Genomic DNA, 6986 nt, shown 5'->3' on the forward strand with positions numbered 1-6986 from the left:
GTTGTGTACTTTATTAAGATAGCCGGAGAGGATTTCACTAATGCTCAGATGCGAGTAATTGGCCATGTCAAATTTGACCTTGCACCTCTCGATCAGTTCTTCCTTGGCAGAATGTTTAGCCAGAGCAATAGGGTTCCCCGGTTCTTGAAAACCGGTGCCAGTGACTACAACTTCCTCAGTATTTGGTTTTGGAGGCTTAGTTGGGCTTGGCGGTTCAGCAACCAAGGGATCAGCAATCATAGGATCAGCATAGGTACCACCATTTTCTGGCAGCGGGTCATTAGCAGGATCATCCGGTTGTTGCACGGAGGCCTCCAAAATTGGTGCTTGCTTTTCCGGTTCATGAGGCTTGGGGTCTTTTGCTAGGCTTTGCTTTCCCACTACAAGAGGATTTGGAAAGTCAGTATGAATTTAGAGATGTTGAAAAACACATATTAAAGTTGGTACCCAGGGGCAGTCTTGAAAGGTGGAAGTAGAGTCTGGGATGAATCGCCGGATGAAGAGTGAGAGGTCCCCTGGTAATTTGAGTCAGAAGCATGAAGTACTGGATGAATAATACCTGTTTCAAAATAAATAAGAGCCGGAATTTTTTGAATACCCCATTCCGGCGTTTGCATGGGACTGTCGTGTTAGGTAAACCAGAGGAAAGTTCTCCGCCTCCACTGGTCCGGGTTCTGCGCCGGTTCTCATGTTGTTGTTGCTTCAAAATAAAGTTCGGATCCATGTGAGCTAAAGGGTGAGAAAACCTTACTTTCTGGATCACACGTCGAATTTTTTGTCTTGGCAAGGGCTCTAAGTCGGAGGGAATGATGGTCACCTCGTCATCAACCGCCTGGCTGCTCTCCGCGTCGTCTTGATAGCAATCAGTGTCAATAAGATGGAGGAAATAGGAGCCAAGGGAATCAAGGTCTACCTCCAACTCTTCATCCACGTTAAACGTGTGAGAAGCAGTGGATTTCTTTTTGTTCTTCTTCATGGCTTTGTTCTTAGCCCCGGCCTTCTTGGCGGCTTTTTCATCATATCTCTTATCCCAGGAAGTGGATCCAGCCTGAGGAAGATTATAATAAAGGTCGGGGATTTCCATATTCTATGAACAATGAAGTAAAGTATATAAACCAGATAGACTTACCTCCGGTGCCGGGTTAAGTGTGCAGAAGGGATTCAGACCCACTTTGCTGCAGCTCTCCAAGCTTTCATTGAGAAGAATCTTGGTCATTTCATTGATGGCTTTGTCAGTCAAACGTGTTGAACTGTAACGCATTGGATCTTTGGTGTCACCAGTATATGTACACATTAAACTGGGTCGGCGGCTTAAAGGTATAATCCTCCAAGCTACCCAGCACCGAACCAGATCAATCCCGATTAATTCGTTGCCCAATAATGCCCTTATCTTTGATAAGGTAGGTGCAAATTTGGCCCGTTCAGCAGTGGTAAGCCGGCCGGGAAGAGGATGTTTTCGGTTGAGCCGTTGCTCACGGTAGCCTGGAAGGGGATTTTCATCAGCAGGAGAAGTATCTTTGAAGTAGAACCAGGTTTGATTCCAATCTTTGGGATGGCTTGGAAGCAAAGCATAAGGGAAAATGGCGTCTCTGCATCGCTGAATTGAGATCCCTCCAAGTTCTTGACTGGGACCGTTAGTGAATTCATTCTGGCGATTCAGGTAAAAATACTCTCTGAAGGGGTCAGCACTAGGTTCTTCTTGAAGGTATACTTCACAGAAGACTTAGAAATTGCAAATATTGGAAATGGAGTTGGGGCCGATATCTTGAGGATGAAGTTGCATAAAATGCAGAACATCATGGAAGAATTTTGATCCGGGTGGTGAAAAGCCCCGGTTCATGTGATCAGTGAAAACGATAACTTCATCTTCTTGCGGCTGAGGTTTGGCTTCATCCAGTTTAGGGGCACGCCAGTGAATGATGTCTTTGGCCAGTAAGAAACCAATTTTGACATAATCCTTGAGCATTGCTTCTGTGACAATGGATGGGACCCAATCACATGATGTAACGGTCTTGGTCATGATTGGGTGCACGGCCTACAAAAGGTGATTCAAGATGTTATTAAACCGATAGATATCTAGCGAGTTACAAATTATGGTTTAAACCGTTATACAAGGATAAAGCTGTCGAGATCCGATTCAGAGTATGCGGATTGTTAAGCCGGAGGATTGAAATTGAACAAGCCGTCTTGGTTAAACCGGAAGGATATGGCCAGATATTGACTTAAGTGGATGATGGCGGCTTAAACGGGGCCTAATGATATATGATGGGTCATGGTTTATGTTATAAGCCACCAGGGTAGTTCTTAGTGCTTTGAATCTATCAAGTGAATTTTTTTGCTAAGTGGTGGACAAACATATTTCATAAGCTAGAGCTATAATTTCGGATTTGTGACAGTTCAGAAAAGGCAGTGAAAGTAAAACCTAAAGGTGGCGGCAGTGAAAAACTTTGATGTTCTGATGTGGTCTTCTATAGGGAGATGTTGTTCAAATAATGAAAACGGTGATAAAACTACTTCTGTGAAAGACCTACGGCCTATCCAGATTAAAAGCTGTCAGAGTTGAAGAAAGTAATGAAGAACAACAAGAACACCGACAAACGGCCCAAACCCTAATGCAGATCTGAGATGAAAGGGGGAGGTGCACTTACAAGTAATGAGGAGCAGCGGCAGCACGCTAGAGTTCTCTGATCCAATCAGGTCGATGCAGCGGCCTGGGTTGATGCAACGGTTGGAGGTCGCTGCGGCGGAGTTGGAGCGCTCGTGCGGCTGTGTGAAGGAGGAAGACGAACAAGGAAGCGAGGGGGAAAATGAGGAAGACCCATGTCCCTATTTATAAGGGGGCGAATACAAGGCATGCACATGAATCGAGGAGGCTGAAATCATCATATGGCTATATGGACGCCTCGATTTTCGGGGTGTTTATTAAGATAAGGATCATTTAAGATGTTTTGGGCTTCATGCGGAGTTAATGTGAAATGATGTCATGTCGGTTTAAAAATATTTTGAGAGCTGACGTCATGGCGGGTTACAATAAGTGATGCAGATTCTTACAAGTCAGATATTGAAGATTGATATGAACAAGTTCAAATCAACCCGGGGCCTAATTTTGGGGATATAATTACTGGGTATGAACAACCCAGGAGGGGCCGGGTTATACCACTAGCGACTTATTGATAACCCACAAGTGTAGGGGATCAGTTGTAGCCTCTTTCTATAAGTAAGAGTGTCGAACCCAACGAGGAGCTAAAGGTAGAACAAATATTCCCTCAAGTTCTATCGACCACCGATACAACTCTACGCACCCTTAGCGTTCGCTTTACCTAAAACAAGTATGAAACTAGAAGGACTTTGTAGGTGTTGTTGGATAGGTTTGCAAGATAATAAAGAGCATGAAAATAAAAAGTAGGGGCTGTTTAGATGAAGACACAACTAAGTTAGTTTTAGTAGAGAGCTTTTTTTCACGAGAAAGTTATTTGTCCCTAGGCAATCGATAACTAGACCGGTAATCACTATTGCAATTTTATTTGAGGGAGAGGCATAAGCTAACATACTTTCTCTTCTTGGATCATATGCACTTATGATTGGAACTCTAGCAAGCATCCGCAACTACTAAAGATCATTAAGGTAAAACCCAACCATAGCATTAAAGCGTCAAGTCCCCTTTATCCCATACGCCACAACCCCCTTACTCGGGTTTATGCTTCTGTCACTCAAGCAACCCACTATAAGCGAATCATGAACATATTGCAACACCCTACAATGGGAATCCCTCACGCTTGCGTGACACGGAGGGCACAATAGGACAGCACCAATAATAAAACATGCAACTCAAACCAATCACGATCATCAATTAACCCATAGGACAAAATGGATCTACTCAAACATCATAAGATAACCATACATCATTGGGAAATAATATATAGTGTTGAACACCATCTTTAAGTAGAGATTACAGCGTGTAAAAGAGAGGTTACACCGCTGCATAGAGGGGGGAAGAGTTGGTGATGAGGGCGGTGAAGTTGTTGGTGTAGATCGTGGTGATGATGATGGCCCCAGGCAGCGCTCCAGCACCACCGGAAGCAAGGGGGAGAGAGCCCCCCTTCTTCTTCTTCTTCCTTGACCTCCTCCCTAGATGGGAGAAGGGTTTCCCCTCTGGTCCATGGCCTCCATGGCATGGGAGGGGCGAGAGCCCCTCCGAGATTGGATCTGTCTCTCTGTCTCTCTCTGTTTCTGCGCTCCTGATTCTTCCCTTTCACCGTTTCTTCTTTTCCCGGAGATCCGTAACTCCGATTGGGTTGTCCTTTGACACAATTTATATCCGGATATTGGCTTTCTTGCGGATAAAGAAGGGAACCAACTGCCTTACGGGGTGGCCACGAGGGCCCAAGGCGCGCCTGACCCCCTGGGGAGTGCACCCCTGCCTCGTGGCCCCCTCGGGCATCGTCTCACGTTGATTCTTCTTCCCAAAATTCATAAATATTCCAAAAAATTCTCCGTCCATTTTTATTCCGTTTGATATGGGGTTTCTGTGAAACATAAAACATGCAACAGAGAGGAACTGGCACTGGGCACTGGATCAATATGTTAGTCCCAAAAATAGTATAAAAAGTTGCCAAAAGTATATGAAAGTTGAATAATATTGGCATGGAACAATCAAAAATTATAGATACGACGGAGACGTATTAGCATCCCCAAGCTTAATTCCTGCTCGTCCTCGGGTAGGTAAATGATAAAAAAGATAATTTTTGATGTGGAATGCTACCTAGCATAATCTTGATCATGTATCTAATCATGGCATGAATATTAAGACACGAGTGATTCAAAGCAATAGTCTATCATTTGACATAAGAACAATAATACTTCAAGCGTACTAATAAAGCAATCATGTCTTTTCAAAACAATATGGCCAAAGAAAGTTATCCCTACAAAATCATATAGTCTAGCTATGCTCCATCTTCATCACACAAAATATTCAAATCATGCACAACCCCGATGACAAGCCAAGCAATTGTTTCATACTTTTGACGTTCTCAAACCTTTTCAACTTTCACGCAATACATGAGCGTGAGTCATGGATGTAGCACTATAGGTGGAAAAGAGTATGATGGTGGAGGTTGTGTGGAGAAGACAAAAAGGGAGGAAGTCTCACATCAACGCGGCTAATCAGCGGGCTATGGAGATGCCCATCAATTGATGTCAATGCGAGGAGTAGGGATTGCCATGCAACGGATGCACTAAGAGTTATAAGTGTATGAAAGCTCAAACTGAAAACTAAGTGGGTGTGCATCCAACTTGCTTGCTCATGAAGACCTCGGGCGTTTGAGGAAGCCCATCATCGGAATATACAAGCCAAGTTCTATAATGAAAATTCCCACTAGTATATGAAAGTGATAACTCAAGAGACTCTCTATATGAAGAACATGGTGCCACTTTGAAGCACAAGTGTGGTAAAAAGGATAGTAACATTGCCCCTTTTTTTCTTTTTTTTCTTTTCCCCTTTTTTTGCGGGCTTCTTTGGCCCTTTTTTTATTTAGGCTTCTTTGGCCTCTCCTTTTTTATGGGGCAATTCTCTATGATGATCATCACACTTTTATTTATTTACAACTCGATATTACAACTCAATACTAGAACAAAGATATGACTCTATAGGAATGCCTCCAATGGTGTACCGAGATGTGCAATGATCTAGCATAGCAATGACCTCAAAAATTGGACAAGCCATGAAAACATCATGCTAGCTATCTTACGATCATGCAAGGCAATATGACAATGAATGCTCAAGTCATGAATATGATGATGATGGAAGTTGCATGACAATATATCTCGGAATGGCTATGGAAATGCCATAATAGGTAGGTATGGTGGCTGTTTTGAGGAAGATATAAGGAGGCTTATGTGTGATAGAGCGTATCGTATCACGGGGTTTGGATGCACCGGAGAAGTTTACACCAACTCTCAAGGTGAGAAAGGGCAATGCACGGTACCGAAGAGGCTAGCAATGATGGAAGGGTGAGAGTGTGTATAATCCATGGACTCAACATTAGTCATAGAGAACTCACATACTTATTGCAAAAATCTATTAGTCATCAAAACAAAGTACTACGCGCATGCTCCTAGGGAGATAGATTGGTAGGAAAAGACCATCGCTCGTCCCCGACCGCCACTTATAAGGAAGACAACCAATAAATACCTCATGCTCCAACTTCGTTACATAACGGTTCACCATACGTGCATGCTATGGGAATCAAAAACTTCAACCAAAGTATTTCTACAATCCACAACTACCCACTAGCATGAATCTAATATCACCATCTTTATATCAAAAAACTATTGCAAGGAATCAAACATATCATATTCAGCGATCCACAAGTTTTATGTAGGATTTTATGACTAACCATGTGAATGACCAATTCCTGTCATCTCTCTAAATAGATATAAGTGAAGCAAGAGAGTTTAATTCTTTCTACAAAAGATATGCCCACGCTCTAACAAATATAAGTGAAGCAAAAGAGCATTCTACAAATGGCGGTTTTCTATGTGAAGAGAACCAGGCAATCCAAACTTCAAATGATATAAGCAAAGCACATGAAGCATTCTATAAAGCCATACTCAAAAGATTTAAGTGAAGTGCAATGAGAATTCTATAAATCAACCAAGGACTATCTCATACCAGCATGGTGCATAAAAGAAAAGTGAAAACTAATTGCAAAAGACGATCCAAGATTTGCACATATCGCATGAACGAAACGAATCCGAAAACATACCAATACTTGTTGAAGAAAGAAGGGATGCCTTCGGGGGCATCCCCAAGCTTAGACGCTTGAGTCTCCTTGAATATTTACTTGGGGTGCCTTGGGCATCCCCAAGCTTGAGCTCTTGCCTCTCCTCCTTTTCCTCATATCGAAACCTCCTCGATCAAACACTTCATCCACACAAAACTTCAACAGAAAGCTCGGTAAGATCTGTTAGTGTAATAAAGCAAATCA

The sequence above is a fragment of the Triticum dicoccoides genome, chromosome 2B (genome assembly GCF_002162155.2).
Source record: "Triticum dicoccoides isolate Atlit2015 ecotype Zavitan chromosome 2B, WEW_v2.0, whole genome shotgun sequence".
Taxonomy (NCBI): domain Eukaryota; kingdom Viridiplantae; phylum Streptophyta; class Magnoliopsida; order Poales; family Poaceae; genus Triticum; species Triticum dicoccoides.